General features: G+C 42.0%; 1 protein-coding gene across 4 annotated transcripts in view; it reads left to right on the top strand.

Moving 5' to 3' along the window:
* The first annotated feature begins 3889 nt into the window (after positions 1-3889).
* DIS3L2 (DIS3 like 3'-5' exoribonuclease 2) overlaps positions 3890-18642 on the top strand; it is a 337343-nt gene continuing 322590 nt past the window's right edge. For 3 of the 4 annotated variants that reach the window (XM_004427679.3, XM_087424689.1, XM_087424686.1), the window contains exon 1: positions 3890-4108. The gene's annotated coding sequence lies outside the window, so the exon portion shown is untranslated. Of the gene's footprint in view, positions 4109-4320; positions 4777-18642 lie in introns of those variants that run through there. The other variant, XM_087424688.1, reaches the window with a different exon arrangement.

The following is an 18642-nucleotide window of genomic DNA, read 5'->3' as shown; positions in this document are numbered from 1 at the left end:
TTCCTGGTATAAGGGGGAACGTTTATCGATCCTGACTGACTCTATTCATAGAAGACTCGCCCTAAACTGTTCGGGGAAAATTGAGAACAAGAGAGTGCTCCAGAGGGATAAGTTTGGGAGGGTCGGGGTGGAGGGGGTCCAGATGGGGACGCGTGTGTGTAACCTGATAATTGCTTCGCGCCATAGCAATTCGCGCCATAAAATGTAACTGTTTAAATGTTTTAAATTAGCCAATCATGTAAGACCGCGCCAACCTTTTCCCGCTTTATGCTTCCGAATCCTATAAAAGAGCTTGCCCCTTAAGGTTCGGGGTCGACCCCTCTGTCTCCTGCGAGAGATACGTGTCGACCCGGAGCTCCGCTTAATAAAACCTCGTGCATTTGCATCAAGCTCGGTCTCCTGTGTCTGTGGGTCCGCGCCTTCCCGAGACTGGAGTTGGATTTCCTTTTTGGAATCCTACACTTCCACCTCAGTTAGGATTGTCCGTTGTTGCAGGAGTTCCTGTTATCCAGTTTTCAGTTCTGTCTCAGGGGTAATTTTTCCACGAGTAGTTGTAAATTGGCTGTGCCTGCGGAAGGAGGTGAGTTCAGAGTCTGCCTATGCCGCCATCTTGATTTCCTCCAAAATGTGTGTTTTAAAACTAAATTTAAAGTGAGACAAGAACTAAAACAGACTATAATCAGACAAAGACTACATGTTGGAAACAGTGGTCTGGGTAGATCTAGTTGCTGAGTTGAGGACCGAGAACAACTGATACTGCGACGCTGAGACATATGTTCTGCTCACCCACAGCACTCTCAGCCAGAAGCGCTCTCAGCCCAACAGGTAAAGACAAGGCTCATGACTCTTTAATGCACCCCACAGCTGAGCCGGGGCCTTCCAAAGTTGCATCCCAAGCCAGCAAACATTCCTTCAGTTTGATTCTTGGAATATGTTCAATTCTACCTTAGTTTTTCTTTAACCTATTTAATGGTCCTTGCATTATCTTTTACTTCCTTCAAGGTTAAATTTGCATGTGAAAGGCAATCAAAACATGTTGTTGAATGAGTTTATTCCATCTTATCTCCTTGAAGTTCCTGTGGTGTTTGGTCATTACACTGTTTGTTTTCACACACACACACCCACACACACACACACACACACACACAGCCTTTATCACCTTGATTCCTCTTTGAGGTTGCAATACTTCTTGGTGGTCCTGAGTTGCTTGGTTATTCGCTCCTTGCACTGTAATTGGTGGCAGAGGACTTGGGTGACAGGAATGAGATGATCTGCAGGACTTGTTCTTGGACTGGGCTGTGAGGGTGAGAGTGTGGTGATGAGGGCAAGCGGAGGAGTTGAGAATGACTCTCGGGTGTCTGGGTTCTGCCTTTGTGACTGAGTGGATGTTAGTCCAAGAGAAGACCAAATTGGGGGTAGTGGTGGTTAGGAATAAGGATTGGGCTGGGCCTGGAAAGCTCTGGGGCAACTATAGCTATCTATAATTCCTAAATTCCCAGGAAGCCTTGAATTTCATAACAGACAGTCCCTCCCAATGCTAAAATGGAATTCTGGAGGCAGCAGATGGTTCACTTCACATATCAACAGGGCATGGTGACCCTAGTCCTCCATTCATATCCTGGCATTCCTCAAGCATTTTGCATCATTAATTGGCTATTCATCACCCAGAGACTAAAGTCAGACAAAACACATCACTGGAACCTTCCATGCCCACACCACCCTGGAAATACAGAGCTCACCCACAACTCTCTGAAGTTCTCTAAAAATATGCCCTTCATAGCAATGATAAGTTTCTATCTTGAAGCACCATTGAAGTCTCCCAGAACCCCAGTCAAGTTGAGCCTAATGAGTCGCCTTAGCCCTTCAACAGAACACAGTTCTTTAGAATAGATGCTGTTATTCAAGGCTGCCAGGAGAACGTGGGTTAGACTTTATCATATTTCAGCCTTCCTTTTTCTAACTTCCAAGTTGACTTTGTTCCTTCTGTTTACAAAACAATTGATGTAGCTTTCCTTTACCAAACTGTAACCATTTTCTGGTCCTGCCTTGCTAATGTTACACCTAGGCCCCCTTGGCTGATATTTCCCGTGTTCCTAAACTCTTCAGCCACACCTTTCTAATTTTGTGGTTTACTCCCACAGACAGCTGGTCACATCCATTCTGGATAGATTTATATTCTTTCAGAGAAGAATAATATTTCTCTTTTGGGGGAGCTTATTGTAATACTTATTATAATGGGAATGGATTGGAGGTACGGACTGGACGTAGGCTGGCAGGGCTAGCCTCTCACTCAAGTCACTCTAGAGTGTGTTGTGGTTTTCTTTTGGTCCACATGAGGAAGCCCAGAGCTCACTCCACTTAGAGGACATGGGGATATGTCCACCAAGTCCTGCAGCCTTCACTGGCTGACACCACACTTCCTGCCAACCGTCCAATCAAAATGGGATCTGCCTGTTGACCTTATGGATGATAATTGTCCTTCCTTTGCTCTTGTCCTTGCTCTTCTATTCCTGCTTCTAACTATTTTTGGTTTCCTTGGCTTTATCTCCCATTTCTGGCCCTGAAAATCCATCTTCTGTTTTGATCTTTTGTTCTTTTCCTTTTCTGGGTCTTCCCATCCCTGGCTCCACTGGGCCTTCTCCCACCCACTGAATCCCTGGACCTCCACCACCCTCTGCCTCCTGCCCCTGCTGGGCTTCTCCTATCCTCTACAGTTTGAATAAACAAGTTTTGCCTATATCACAGTTTTGGTGAGGGGACCTGTGTGAACACTGAAAATCAAAGGCTCACAGGTTCATTTATTCTTTAACCAACCATTGATTGAGGACAGTGTGTGTGGCAGACACTGTAGATACGAGGTTAAATAACACATATTTTCCACCTTTAAGGAGCTCAGTTATTAGTAGAGGAATCCCGAAATTTGCAAATACTAAGACAGTGTTTTTTAAAACACGAAGGCATTCAGGAAAAATGTAATGCATCTCTTTTTCTTGTCTCCATATGGAGCATATGGTGGTGGACTCCACTGCACAGATTCAAGCCACTGTCGACTTTGACACTGTATTTCTGAATTTTGATTTTTCTATGGTCACCACTGGGCAGTTGCTTTCCACAGTATTTGACACTGGTGACCAGCCCGTTACTGAAATTCTTTCCTCTCCTGCTGTCTCCTCAGTAGTTCTTCCACTGAACATTCTGGGTGCTCTTTGGAAGTTCGTTTTCCTTTGTTCACACCTACAATATTGGAGTTTCCTAGGTTCCATTGTTAACCATTCTCTCTTCTCTACACACTTCCCTGGGCAGGCTAGACCGACTTTTCCGTGGATTTCCCCACAAAGCCTACTCTCTTACATGAAACACTCTGCCCTATCCTTTTTACTGGGTTGATGTCTCCACCATCAGCTTTTCCCCACCGCGTCTGGTAAGGCCCCCTCGGGCAGGCTCGCGTAGCTTCCTTTACTTGCCCATCCCAGTACCCAGGACACTGCCTGCCCGTCCTCCCACCAGCCTATGCATTCTGGGGGCAGGCACCACGCCTGGGTTGCCCATCTCTATCCCCGGTGCCAGCCCTCCATCTAACCCTGAGCAGGTGTCCAGTAACCGAACGTTGAGTAAACGAACGAATGAGTAAAACCTTGTCACAAAAAAGGGCCGGCGTGGCTACACCAGGGGGCTAGAAGCCGGGCAACACGCCTCAGGGCTGGCGGATTCTGCAGGGTGAGAGTGGACCCCGCGGGGCACAGCTCGGAGGGCCTGGGCTGGGCGGGCTCAAGAGCAGGGGCGGGAGCGAGTCCGCCGGTGTCTGGTCCCGGAGCAGGGGGGTTGAAGCCGGCTGGGAAGGAAGGCGCCCAGCTAGAGCCGCCGGCTACGGCCAGTCGCCCCCGCGAGACAAGGCCGCAGAAACTGAGGCGGCTCCCCGCCCGGCCCTTTCACCTGCGCCGTAGCAGAACTACGGCCGACCACGGCCTCCGCCGCGAAGTCGCCCCGCGCATCCCTCTTGGCCCCTTCCGGCCACCATTGCTCTCTATATCGCCGCGCCCGTGACCCGGAAGAGCATTCTCCTTAGCAACTGAGGGACCGCGGCGCCGCCGGCCTCCCGGGAGCAACGGTGAGGCCTCCCTGCCCCCGTCCCGCGCGCCCCACCTTGACCCCTTCTCAGGACCGACCCCGGGGCTGGCCTGCGGGGGCTCCGCGGAGCTTCGCGTGGCACCTGCGGCGGCGGCCGCGGACGAGCGCCCTCCGCTTCTGGCGTCGCACCTGCCCACCTCACGCCGCCCGCTCCCCGCAGACCCGGCCTCCCAGGCCCGGCGTCTCGTGCCGCGGCCCCGCCGCCCCTGTCTTGGAGCCCAGCGTGGTGCGCCAGGAGGAAAACCAGAATTAAACAGAGCCAGTTGCTGTAAAGAGGACGCTTCCTGAGGCTTGGGTCACCTGTGGGCGCGTTCTCCTGGGTCCTGATACCAATGTGTGGGACTGGCAGGGGTGGGGCGCCTCAGGAGCCTGAACAGCAGCCTCTTAACTGTGATACTTGATGTTTGCCTGCTGCTTTGCGCTTTCCAAAGTGATATACTTTACCTGCTTTGTTGGTCGTGAGAGTCATTTAATTCAACACTTTGATCCTTTTCCGGGGAAGTAGCTTTCCAGTTTTCAGTGATGTGCGGGTAGTAGTCTGTAGTTTTAGATTTTGCGTCTTCCAAATTCTACAGAGGAACTCTCCCTGGGACTGAACAGGTTTGGGAAAAATTTCAAGTGAAATTTACTACGTTGGAGAAAGTAGGGGTAGGTGTTGCTAATATCTCTGGTTTACATTTGAAAACAGATTCAGCACAATCTCTGTCAAAATCCCAGCTGGTTTTTTTTTCCAGAAATTGACAAACTAAAATTTATATGGAAATACAAGAGGCTGAAAACCTTTCTTAGCTGAGTTTGAAGGGGTGGCACTAAGACAACTCTAAGCCTTATTTGAACATTGTTGGGTAACGACTTTAATCAATTCAATGATGATGGAGCTAAAACTGAGGCATATGAAGAATTTTCGGGAATGACATTTGGGAATAAAATGCAGGAGTTTATATATCAAAATCCATTGTTTAAAACAGTATAATTTCATTTCAATTCAATAAGTATTTATTAAGCACCTGCAGTGTTATATGCACCTGAAAGGATATATAAGAAATAAGAGACTGCACACATTAAACTGTTAGAAAACTATAAAATAGTATTTGTTTAAATGCAAAATCAGAGGGAGGAGAGATCAGTATGGGCTGGAGTTTTCAGGAATATGTTTATGGATTATATCTCTAAAGTATAGACACTATTTGTCTCTTGATTTGTTTCTAAAGTCTAAATAAAACTTGTGTTTGTATTGGAGGGGACAGGGAATCCTAAATAGTTTCTTTCTTTATATTCTTAAGGGTTTGGGAGAAAGTCCCATGTGACATTTTGTAGTCTTTATTTAAAGCTTTAAAGTCATTTGATTGCACTGCTTCTTTCACTCTTAGTTCAAATATGTCTGGCATTTTTCATGTTTGAGATCTAAAATAATGAGGCTACTAGCAGGGGACTTTGCTACATAGAGATTCTTTCCTTTGCTTCTGGAGTTGGTCTTACTTTCATATGAGACAGCACAGTTAGTTACTGTTTCATACATACTTAAGAGTCTTGTGAAATGTTGCTCTTTGTTCATTTCACAGATATTTCCAGAGTGCTTCCTATGTAGCAGGTGCTGTATCAGGAAATACCAAAATAACAGTTACTCAGCAGCTAGTAGCTCTGCTTTATCTATGGGGTGTGTGTGTGTTTAACTTATCAGTCTTTGGTGCTCAGCATTTGCCTAGAGACATAGAAGGGCCACAGAAATTTATACAGGCATCTGAATTGACTTTTTTTTTCTTTTAAGAGTTGAATAGGGATTTTAGGCTCAATTGCTTTGGACATCCTCCAAAGATTCATTTGTGAAGATGCACAAACTCTTAAGAAGACCTCTTATGATGTTTTATTGCTTTCTTTTAGGTTTAGTGCCCGTTTATTCACTTATTCAACAAGTATTTGAGTGCTTATTTGTACTAGGCACTGTGGTTGGCGTTGGAAATGGGGAGGAGTGAATGCATGCTTGGTCCCTGTCCCCAGCAGGTGATATCAAATAATCACATGAATGTAAAACTGCAACTGCGACTCTATTTGAGTTAGGGAAGTCACAGAAGTGACATTTGAACCGATATCTGAAAGATGTACAGGAAAAGAGGAGTGTTCCGGTCAGAGCAAACAGCAAGAGCAAAACCCTTGTGATGGCAGGGATCATGGAGAGGACTGAGGACTTAAGGTGCAGCTCTGTGTATGGAGCAGGGAGAGTAGAGAAGCATCTGGGAGGAGAGGGGCTGGAGAGGTGTGCCAGGGGGTGCTGGGCCTTCTAAGCAGGTTGGGGAGTTTTTCTTTATCCTTGGAGTAAAGAGAAGCCTCTGTATGGTTTTATTTAGAGATTTAGGCTGGATGGCAAGTGGGGAATGACACAAATAGATTGTGTTTGAATAGCCTGCTTTGTATTTCTGCCGTGGCTTAGTATTTGTATTGTCTTCTCTCATTTTCTCAGCGTGCTCTCTCAGCTTTATTGTGGTTGGGGAAGCCTCTGTGTCACACCAGCAGGATGTGTCCACATATTTTTTTTAAATTGGGAGAAAAGGAATTTTAGGGATTAGGATTGACTCTAGAAGTTCGTTGATTTGAAATATTTTTGCATCAGTATGACTGCTAGGGCACTAACTTCTGTGACACTTTTTAGTTGTGGTTAAAAAAACCACATAATATAAAATTTACCCTCTTACCCGTTTTTAAGTGTGCAGTTCAGTGGTGTTAACTATATTTACATTGTTGTGTAACAGACCTCTAGGACGTTTTTTTTTGTGAGGAAGATCAGCCCTGAGCTAACATCCATGCTAATCCTCCTCTTTTTTGCTGAGGAAGACTGGCTCTGAGCTAACATCTATTGCCAATCCTCCTCTTTTCCCCCAAAGCCCCAGTAGATAGTTGTGTGTCGTAGTTGCACATCCTTCTAGTTGCTGCATGTGGGACGCGGCCTCAGCATGGCCGGACAAGCGGTGCGTCGGTGCGCGCCCGGGATCCGAACCCTGGCTGGCAGTAGCGAAGCGCTCTCACCTAACCGCTAAGCCACGGGGCCGGCCCTCTCTAGGACTTTTTAATCTTGCAAAAGTAAACTCTGTACCCATTGAGCAACTCCCTATTTCTCCTTCCTCCCGGCTCCTGGCATCCACCCTTCTACTTTCTGTTTCCATGATTTTCATTGCTCTAGGTATCTCATATAAGTGAAATACAAGATGTGTCCATTTTTACCTTCACGTTCCTTCCCTGGAATATTCTTCCTTCTCCCATCAGTCAGTTCAAATCCTACCAATTCTTTTAGGCCCAGTTCCTCTCCTTTGTCTTTCAATTTAGATTAATCCACCCAGAGTGGAAGAGGCCTTACAAATCATCCTATCCAACCCTCTCTTGTTGTAGGTGAGAAAATAGAGGCCTGTAGAAGTTTCAGTGATTTGCCCGAGGACAGACATCTACTGAATTGGGGCAGACTTGGGACTAGAGCTCTGGTCTTGCAACTGCTGGGTGCCTTTTCTGCTTAGGCCTGCTTACATGTTGTGATTTAATGCTCTTATTCTTTAACTAGACTAGAATTGCCACTGAGGCACAGAAACTGATTTCCATATCCCTATAGCATTATGCTGAGGCATGGTAGATGCGTAGGAAATATGTGTTAATTAATTGTCTTCAGGACTTTCATTGCCTAGAAGGTGGCCCTACATAACATTTTGAACTTCATTGATTTCGGATCCTTGATTATATTAATCAAATTTACATTGGTCCTTTTGGAGTTGAATAGTTCTTGCACTTTTGCTATCAGAGTTGAGCTTTTCTTGCCTTTTCCTAACGCTCTCTTTGTTGCATGTATTTGTCCATGGCACATATTGGGTTCTTCTGCAGATTTTGATGAAAATCTAATGAAAAAGCCATCAGAAATGAAAACCTAATGCATTAAACTTTTTAGGTTAGCTGATTTATTTTGAGGCAAAGGTTTATGCTTATTTGTGAGTTTTATTGCTGCTAAATGTTGAAAGAATTGTATTTATACTTCATTTTATAGTGCTTATCTCAGAATGCCTATGGACCAGTTGCTTTTGGACACTAGGCTGGAAATGATTTTGAGAGGGCTCAATAGTTTAAGGGAAAAACATTGTAACAAAGCATTTTCTTGTAGGAAGGAAGATTTGTAAACTTTTATTTGCAGTTTCCCCTTTTATCCCAGACTTTGTTTTCCTGTAATGTAGGACCAGCCTTATAGAATCCGGTTTTTAGAATGTCCTTTTATTTTAACCTCCAAATTTTTTTTGTTTTTTATGGGGGGTTGCTGTGGGAAATAAAGTTCATTTTCATTCAGATACTACTGAGCACATGTACAAATCAAACTGTGGGCCTGGAATGGGTCCGAGTTCCCTCTCAAGTCCAGCTGTCTATGCCATTATTGGTGATGTCAGGGAAACTTGGCCAGAATTCTTGTTGTCTTTATTAGACTGAGGATGGTGGCGGAACTGCACAAGATGCTCCTTTGTGTCATGTAACAGGAGACAGAACGATCTGACAACAAAGACTTTTCAGATAGCATTTTATTTGGAACCACAGCAAGAACTTGATGCCCCAGAGTTGCAATTATGTGATTAACTCTCATGTTGAGGCTAGAATTGGTCAGTTTAGTCAACTGTAAGTCCAAAAAAACTACCTTTTTTCCACATTTTTTTTTATTTTGGTAAAATACACATAACGTAAAATTTGCCATCTTAACCATTTTTAAGTGTATAGTTCAGTGGTATTAAATACATTCATAATGTGCAACCATCACCACCATCCACATCCATAACTATTTTTCATTTTGTAAAACTGAAATGCTACCCCTTATACAACAACTTCCCATTCTTCCCTCTCCCCAGCCTCTGGCAGTCACCATTCCACTTTCTGTCTCTATGATTTCTGTCGCTATGACTACTCTGAGTACCTTATATAAGTGAAATCATGCAGTATTTGTCTTTTTGTGACTGGCTTATTTCATTGAGCATAATATTCTCAAGGTTCATCCATGTCGTAGTGTGTGTCAGAATTTCCTTCCTTTTTTATGCTGAATAATTTTCCGTTATATGTATATACCACATTTTGCTTATCCATTCATCCATTGATGAACACTTGAGTTGCTTCCACATTTTAGCTATTATGGATAATGCTGCTGTGAAGATGGGTGTATTGTCCAACTACTTTTTTTTATGTGTGTGAGGAAGATTAGCCCTTAGCTAACATCTGTTGCCAATCCTCCTCTTTTTTGCTGAGGAAGATTGGCCCTGGGCTGACATCTGTGCCCATCTTCCTCTACTTTATATGGGATGCCGCCACAGCATGGCTTGATAAGCAGTGCATATGTCTGCACCCAGGATCCGAAACTATGAACTGTGGGCTGCTGAAGCAGAGTGGGTGAACTTAACTACTATGCCACCGGGCCCGCCCAGGATCCGAAACTATGAACCATGGGCCGCTGAAGCAGAGGGGGTGAATTTAACTACTATGCCACCGGGCCGGGCCCCCGTCCAACTACTTTTGATTCCTTTCTTACATCCTAATAACAGCTGCTTCTGGGATGCATTAATGGTGGCAGACAAGAGAGTGTTCACACTGGCAGGAAAGGACTTTCATGTGGCACAAAGTACAGTGAAAATGTCTCTGCTGAAATCACCTGGGGATAAGGGCTGATGAAGAGGTACCTTGCCCTCAGAAGATGCCTTCCTATCAGAAAGTAAAGAGGAGGAAGGGGATTATCATTTTTGGAGCCCCTCCTATGTGTTAAGTAATTCACATGCATATATCATTTCATACCATTTGTTGTCCAGTGAGAAAGATGATTTGATTCTTTTACAGATGAGAAAATTGAGGCTCAGGGAGTTTACTAAGTCATAAGGCAGTACGTGTTAGAACCAAAATGTGAATGCATGTCTGTCTGATTCCAAAGCCTATATTCTTTCCACCATACTGCATCATGCTACTTCCTTAAATTAGGTTCTGATTTCAGCATTTACACTGGGCTTGAGAACATCAACATAAAGACTATGGGGACGATAAAGAAAAGAGCAAGTACTGATGTAGGTCGATATAGTAGAAGGTTACTTATTCCCTGTGGCTTAAAAGTCTTTCAAATGAAGGAAAGTAGTTGTTGGAGTGTCTGGTAGACTTGAGAGCTTGGGTACTCAAACCAGGAGGAGGCAGGGAGTTATTTAATGCTAATTGAGGAACTCTGCTCTTTAGGTTCCGCTGTAGGCTTTCTTTAATGAAATTGGGCTGTTGCTGTTTCGCGTTAGGCTTTGATGAAGGAGAGAGGTTTGTAGTGATTGTCTGGGTGCTGAGGGATTCAGAGAGGAACCCCCGACATTGCTGTTTAACTTCACCTCATTTAGAGAGCTTTGCTCCACGTGGGAAATAGTTGCTGCTTTATCTCTTTGCCATGGTCAGCTTTAGTCAGTTGTAAAGGGTTGAATATGAAACTAGCAGCAGTTATACCAGGGAGGAGATAACAACGCATTGTTATTCTTGTTTAATCCCACTTAAAATCAGCAACTTAAGTGGGTTTAAATAACAATTTAAATAACATGGTTTGTTATTCTTTTTAGTTATTTGAAGTTTTTAAAATGGAAAAATACTTGAATTGTTCAGAGATCTTTTGCTCCAATAAGACATTTGTTTTCTTTGTGATTTACTGAATTTTGCCATTTCAAATCAATCTCTCTTAATAGTTTGGAAGTAAGGATGGCCTATGAGTTTTATGACTAAAATACACACATTATTAGCAGGGAATAGTTTTAAATGAGTGAATTAGGGCCCAATTTGTGTTATGAAGGATTATTAATTATTAGTTAAGACCGTATTTTTTTTTGGTGAGGAAGATTGGCCCTGAGCTAACATCTGCCAATCCTTCTCTTTTTTTGCTGAGGAAGGCTGGCCCTGGGCTAACATCCATGCCCAGCTTCCTCTGCTTTATATGGGACGCTGCCACAGCATGGCTCAACAAGTGGTGCGTTGATGCATGCCCAGGATCCTAACTGGCGAACCCTGAGCCGCCACAGTGGAGCGTGCACACTCAACCGCTTGCGCCACCGGGCCAGCCCCAAGACTGTATTTTTTAAAAGCTGATTTATTGAGATATAGTTGACATACTATAAACTGTATATGTTTAAAGCATACAATTTGTTAAGTTTTGACATATGTGTGTATTCATGAGACTATCGTCAGCAAGAAGATAGTGAACATATCCATCACCCCCAAAGCTTTCCTCATATCCCTGGCAACTTGACCCCCATCCCAGACAACCACTGATCTTTCTGTCATTATATATTAATTTTCATCTCCTAGACTTTTATATAAATGGAATCATGCAGTATGTACTTATGCTTTTTTCACTCAGCATAATTATTTTGAGAGTCATCTGTGTTTTTTAGTCTATCAGTAGTTGATTCCTCTTTAACACTGAGTAGTATTCCTTTGAATGGATGTACACAGTTTACTAATACATTCACCTGTTGATGGACGTATTGGTTGTTGCCAGATTTTAGTTGGTAACAAATAAGGCTGCTGTGAAAATTTGTGTACAAGTCTTTGTGTGGACTATACTTTTGTTTCTTTTGGTTAAATACCTAGGAGTAGAATGGCTAGATCACATGATAGATATGCTTAACTTTTAAAGAAACTGTCAAAATTTTCCAGAGTGGCTGTACTCTTGCATTCTCACCAGCAGTGTATAAGAGATCTGCTTCCTCCACATCTTTGCCAACACTTGGTACGGTCAATTTTTTGTTTTGTTTTCTTTTGTTTTTTTGGTGAGGAGGACTAGCCCTGAGCTAACATCTGTTGCCCATCCTCCTCTTTTTGCTGAGGAAGATTGGCCCTGAGCTAATATCCGTGCCCATCTTCCTCTACCTTATATGTGGGATGCCTGCCATAGCATGGCATGATAAGTAGCACGTAGGTCCACGCCTGGGATCCGAACCTGCCAACACCGGGCCGCCAAAGCGAAGCACGTAAACTTAACTATTACACCACTGGGCCAGCCCCTCTCATTGTGGTTTTAATTTGTATTTCCCTAATGATTAGTGATGCTGAGCATCTTTTCATGGACTTATTTGCTGTCCTTATAGCTTCTTTGGTGAAGTGTCTGTTCAGATCTTTTGTCCGTTTTTAATTGGGTTCTGTGTTTTCTTATTACTGAGTTTAGAAGTTCTTAATATATCCTGGATGTGAGTCCTTTTTGAGATGTAGGATTTGCAAATATTTTCTCTCAGTCTCTTTTTATTCTCTTAGTGGTGTCTTTTGAAGAGTAATTCTTAATTTTGATAAAGTCCAATTTATAATTTTTTTCATTTATGGATTGTGCTTTTGTTGCTTTATCTAAGAAATCTTTGCCTAAGTTAATATCACAAAGATATTCTCCTATGTTCTAGAAGTTTTAGTTTTAGTTTTTACATTTAGATCTATGATCCACTCTGAGTTAATTTTTATGTATAGTGCAAGGTATGGATCAAAGTTCATTTTTTTACATGTGGAATCCAATTGTTCTAGAACTATTTGTTGAAAAGACTATTCTTTCACTAAATTGCCTTTACCTAAGTTGTACCTAGGTTGAAAATCTACTTATGTTTCTATTTCTGGGTTCTCTTTTCTGTTCCATTGATCGATTTGTCTATCTTGATGAAAATACTACACTGATTTGATTATTGTAGTTTTATAATAAGACTTGAAGTCAGATAGTGTAAGTCCTTCAACCTTGCTATTCTTTTTCCAGATTTTGGCTCTTTGAGGTCCTTTTCATTTCTCTATTAATTTTAGAATCAGCTTGTCAGCTTTTCCAAAATTCTGCTTGAGAATTTGGGATTGTACTGAATCTATAGATCAATTTGGGAGAATTGCCATCTTAACAATGTTGAGTCTTCCAACTCATGAACATGCTTTATAGTCTCCATTTATTTAGGTTTTCTTTTATTTCTCTCGGCAATATTTTGTGGTTTTTCAGTGGGCAAATCTTGTACCCCTTTTGTCATAGTTATCCCTTCATATTTCATTTTTTTTTTTTTTTGTGAGGAAGATCAGCCCTGAGCTAACATCCATGCCAATCCTCCTCTTTTTGCTGAGGAAGACTGGCCCTGGGCTAACGTCCGTGCCTATCTTCCTCCACTTTATGTGGGACGCTGCCACAGCATGGCCTGACAAGCGGTGCCTCGGTGTGCACCCAGGATCCAAACCCGGGCCGCCAGCAGCGCAGCGCGCGCACTTAACCGCTATGCCATGGGGCCGGCCCCCATATTTCATGTTTTTTGATGCTATTGAAATGATGGTTTTTTAATTTGTATTTTTGACTGTTGCTACTATATAGAAATATGATTAATTTTTGTACAATGATCTTCTCTGTCAACCAGGCTATATTCATTTATTCTAGTAACTTTTTTATAGATTCCATTGGATTTTCTACATAACGATTATGACATCTGTGAAGACAGACAGTTTTACTTCTTCCTTTCTAATTTTTTGTTTCCTTTCTAATTTTCTTATTGCCCTGGCTATAATTCCCAGTACAGTGTTAAATAGAAATGGTGGGAGCAGACATATTTGTCTTGTTCTGCTCTTAGGAAGAAGGTGTTAAGCTTTTCAGCGTGAAGTATGAGCTGTAGGCTTTTTGTATATGTTCTTTGTCAGTGAGGAAGTTTCCTTCTATTCTGAGTTTGCTGGGAGTTTTTATCAGACATTAAGTTGGATTTTGTCAAATGCTTTTTTCGGAGTCTACTGAGACGAGCATATGTTTTTTTACTTTTAGGTTGTTAGTATGGTGAATTACATTGACTTTCAAATATTAGAACTAACCTCGTGTTCCTGAGATAAACCCTACTTGGTCCTGATGTATTATTCTTTTTATATATTGTTGGAATTGATTTCCTAAATTTTGTTAAAAACTTTTGCATCTGTGGTTATTACAGATACTGGTTTGAGATGTTTTTTCTTGTAATATCTTTGTTTTTGTTTTTGTATCAGAGTAATGCTGGCAACCTTGAATGAGTTGGGAAGTGTTCCCTTTCCTTTAATTTTCTGGAATAGTTTGCATCTGTTATCATTGTCTTTCTGGTTTAAGGACTTCCTTTAATGTTTCTGGTAATGAGATTTGCTGGTGATGATTGTTTCAGCTTTCACATGTCTGAAACAGTTTGGATTTTGCCCTTGTTTTTGAAAGACGTATTTGCTATGTAAAGAATTCTAGATTGACAGTTTTTTTTCTATCAGTGTTGTAAGGACTTTGATTCACTGTCTTCTACCTTGCTTGTTTCCTGTGAAGGAAATAAAATAATGTGCTAGGCTAGAAGGAGACTGAGGGAAATTTATTTAGATCAGGGTTTTGTCAGCCTCAGCACTATTGACATTTTGGCCTGGGTAATTCATTGTTGGGGGAAGAAGGCTGTCCTGTGCATTGTAGGAATTTAGCAGAAGCTGGAGCCTCTGCCCTTTAGATGCCATAGTACCCTCCCCAGTTGTCACAGTCGAAAATGTTTCTAGACATTCGCAAATGTCTCTGGGGGAGAGGAGGGGCAAAATTGCCCCCATTTGAGAACCACTGGATTTTAGATTGGGTGGTCTGGGATGGCTTTGTTTTGGGAGAAAATTTCTTTCTGATTCAGGTAAGAATTTCATAGAATGATGATGTTCTATTCATTCACTTGTTCAGGCAATTGGGTCTTTTATGTGACCGACTGAGATTACAAAATGAATGTTTGTTTTATTTTTATAGTTTTATTTATTTATTTTTTCCCCAAAGCCCCAGTAGATAGTTGTATGTCATAGCTGGACATCCTTCTAGTCGCTGTATGTGGGACGCGGCCTCAGCGTGGCCGTAGAAGTGTTGCGTCGGTGCGCGCCCAGGATCCGAACCCGGGCCGCTAGCAGCGGAGCGCACGCACCTAACCGCTAAGCCACAGGGCCGGCCCACAAAATGAATGTTTAGACATTAAAACAATCCCCTCTTGTTTCACAGACGAGGACATCCTGAGATTACCTGAGGTGACTCTTCAAAGTTGCATTTAGCATCCTTACCCACACCAGTGTCCTTGCCAGTATGGGTGTGACTTTTTGAAAGAGTATTGCCTGTAAGCGTGTTAAGAAGAAGTGGTCCCGGGTCCGGCCCTGTGGCTTAGCGGTTAAGTGTGCGCACTCCGCTACTGGCGGCCCGAGTTCGGATCCCGGGTGCGCACCGACCCGCCGCTTGTCTGGCCATGCTCAGGCCGCGTCCCACATACAGCAACTAGAAGGATGTGCAACTGTGACATGCAACTATCTACTGGGGCCTTGGGGAAAAAAAGGAGGATTGGCAATAGATGTTAGCTCAGGGCTGATCTTCCTCACAAAAAAATAAATTAAAAAAAAAAAAAAAGAAGAAGTAGTCCCTCAGTCCATTCCTGGGAGCTTAGTGCAGTGCTTCTCAGTCTTTAGTGAGCATCAGAATTGCGGGGAGAGCTTGTTAAGATACAGATTCGAGGACCCCACCCAGTCAGTCTTGGGTCAAGTCTGATAATTTGCATGTTTAGCAAGCTCCCTTGTGATGCTGATGCTGGTCTGTGCTTGGAGGCATTGACCATAACGTCCCATTTAGTTAGTGTCTGGGAAGCCCTGGCTGAGGGGTTGGTAGTAAGCTGTCGGGGAATGTGGTTTTTTCATTCCTTTGTCTGACTGGCCTTTTTACTTTCTTTAAGTCAACTCGGTAGCTTTTCCCTCGGTCATCTGTCACAGGGAAAGTCTTTTAAGTGTTGATTGTGTTGGATGTGACACAACTGAAATGTTCTAAAGTGTAATCATATAAGTAATTTGAGATGTTTTCAGCTATTGAACTAGGAAACTCTATTAAGTAACACTTTTCATGTGACCAGTTTATCTTACATAGAGAAAAGAAATGAGCACTGGTAGCATGTGTCATAATGGGATGTTCTCTGGTATAGTTTTACCTGTGTGTGAGGAGACATTCTCATTCAGTTGTTGGGCTGGTAATTACAAAATGTGTATAACCCTGCACTAGTAGGTTCTGGAAAAGGAGAGTAGATGTTCCTAAGCTGTACTGAAATTTTTGCTTAGCATCTCCTCTTAAACCATTGAACCAACTTGATTTATGAAAAAACGTAATTATTTTTTATCACTAAGTCTGAATAGACCTGTTCTATTATTACTGAATAGAGTTAAAAATATATGTGTACATATATATGTATATGTATTGTTGTTTGATTAAAAAAGTAATTCATACTCTTATAAGGAACAAAAAATCAAGCATTACTAAAATGTATGCCTTAAGTGAGAATCCCTAGCAATCCTGCTTTCTAAAGAGAATTGTTGTTAGGAGTGTGGTGTTTCTAAATAGAGGTTTCATTTGTCACACTTGGAGAGGCAAAGACGGTTAAAGAGAGAGTTCATTGCTAGACTGTTGGTGTTTTTAAGATGGTGAGTTGTCATCCTTCATCTGTAGGCCAGTGCCGTGATATTTCACTTGAGAATTTAATCCATGGTGTTCCTAGAATGAAAGTGTTGCAAGAAAGTTGAATTTTTTTTTTAACATAAAAAATATTGGTATAAGAAATTCTTCCTTTAGTTAAAAGCATATATCATCCTTTCCTTCTCTAATATAGTAGGTTCCATGCTCTTTAAGTACTGTGAAAATAATTTATTTTTTTATCTTTGCTTCTTTTTTTTCCCACCTTTTGTTTTGGTGAGGAAGATCAGTCCTGAGCTAACATCTGTTGTCAATCCTCCCCTTTTTTGCTGAGGAAGATTGGCCCTGGGCTAACATCCGTGCCCATCTTCCTCTACTTTATATGGGACGCCGCCACAACATGGCTTGACAAGAGGTGCGTCGGTGCATGCCTGGGATCCGAACCTGCGAACCCCGGGCCGCTGAAGCGGAGCGTGCACACTTAACCACTAGGCCACTGGGCCAGCCCCTTTTTATAAAAAAATTTATCTTTTCTCCTTAACTGAGGATATTTCTTGTATATCGAAGACCTGGAACTTAGCAGAAATAATTCTGTGTGTGGAGTGAAAAGCTGTGTTGGCTGTTACATAGGAAGCACTGCACAGCAGATTCTCCTGGAGGAAATGGATTGGGCTGATAGTGGTTTAGAAGCAGCTCTAGTTTGAAATGGGAGCTGGCTGGTGTAAAAGGCCCTGACTAGAATTGGACAAATTAAATGTAGTTCTGCTCTAGAGTGAGCTTCACTGACTGAGAACTTGGAATTCATGAGAGGGAGAAGCCTCATGAAGATGACAGATGGTCCTGAGGTCTGCAGAAGAATGCACACTTAGTGGCTCTGGGAGCTGATTAAAGGGATTCTAGCTCCTGGCAATATGGAGAGTCTGAGCTGGAAGAAACCTTACATCCTCATCCTTTAAGACTTTGGGGGAATGGAAGACATTTTTGAATCTACTTTCTAGAATCTTTGGCTTCTAAAGTGAAGGATGGACTAGAGACTGAGAAACAGCAGATCAAAGAAGAACAAATGTGGTGCTCAATGGGGAGAACTAGAGAAGATGTTGTTTTGGAGAATCTTATCAGAGATACATAGTCATTATATTCCTGGGAAAATTTTTTAAATATTTAAAAAATAATTATACATGACATATAAAGAATTAAAAAATAAAAAATAGAACAATTCTTTATTATAAAGAGTTTTCTAATTGATTATTAGTGGGGTATAAGAAAAAGGCTATTAATTTTTGTATATTGTATTTGGGCACTATTCTAATACTTTTTCAGTTGATTGTATTGGATTTTCTAGGTAAACAGTGATTTCATTTGTAAGTGATCATTTTGTCTCTTTTCTAATATTTGTATACCTCTTGTGTATAGCAATGACTCACTCCTTTAGATCAGTATTAAATAGCACTGTTACGGCTGGCACCCTCTTCCTATTCTTGAAGTTAATAGGAATGCCTCTAGTGCTTTATCGTTATAAGTTATTTTCTGTTGCTATTTTTTGTTTTAACTTTGTTCCTTTTTAAACCTTATTTTTAAAATTAAGCTTTTTGTTTTGAGATACTTGCAGAATCACATGCAGTCGTAAGAAATACAGAGAGATCCTGTGTATACTTCACCCAGTTTTCTCTTGTGGAACTCTGGTATAATACCACAACTAGGAAATTGATGTCAATACAATCCACCCATCTTATTCTGATATTACCAGTTTTACTTGTACTCGTGTGTGTGTATTTAGTTCTGTCACATCTGTAGATTTGTGTGACCACCACCACAGTCAAGATACAGAATAGTTCCTTCACAAGGAGCTCTCGTGCTACCCTTTCAATAGCCACAGCCATCTCCCTCCTTCTCTGCCTCTCTAACCCCTGGCAACTACTAACTCTTCTCTGTCTCTCTAATTTGCCATTTCAAGAATGCTATATAAATGGAACCATACAGTACATAACCTTTGAGATTGGCTTTTTCACTCAACATAATTCTCTTCGATTCATCCAGGTTACTTCATGTATCAATAGTATGTTCCTTTTTATTGTGAGTAGTATTCCATGGCACGG

Source organism: Ceratotherium simum, chromosome 37, assembly GCF_057802395.1.
Source record: "Ceratotherium simum simum isolate JZ-2026a chromosome 37, ASM5780239v1, whole genome shotgun sequence".
Classification (NCBI taxonomy): Eukaryota; Metazoa; Chordata; class Mammalia; order Perissodactyla; family Rhinocerotidae; genus Ceratotherium; species Ceratotherium simum.
The sequence above is the reverse complement of the archived record's forward strand: the minus strand, read 5'-3'. Positions and strand labels throughout refer to the sequence as shown.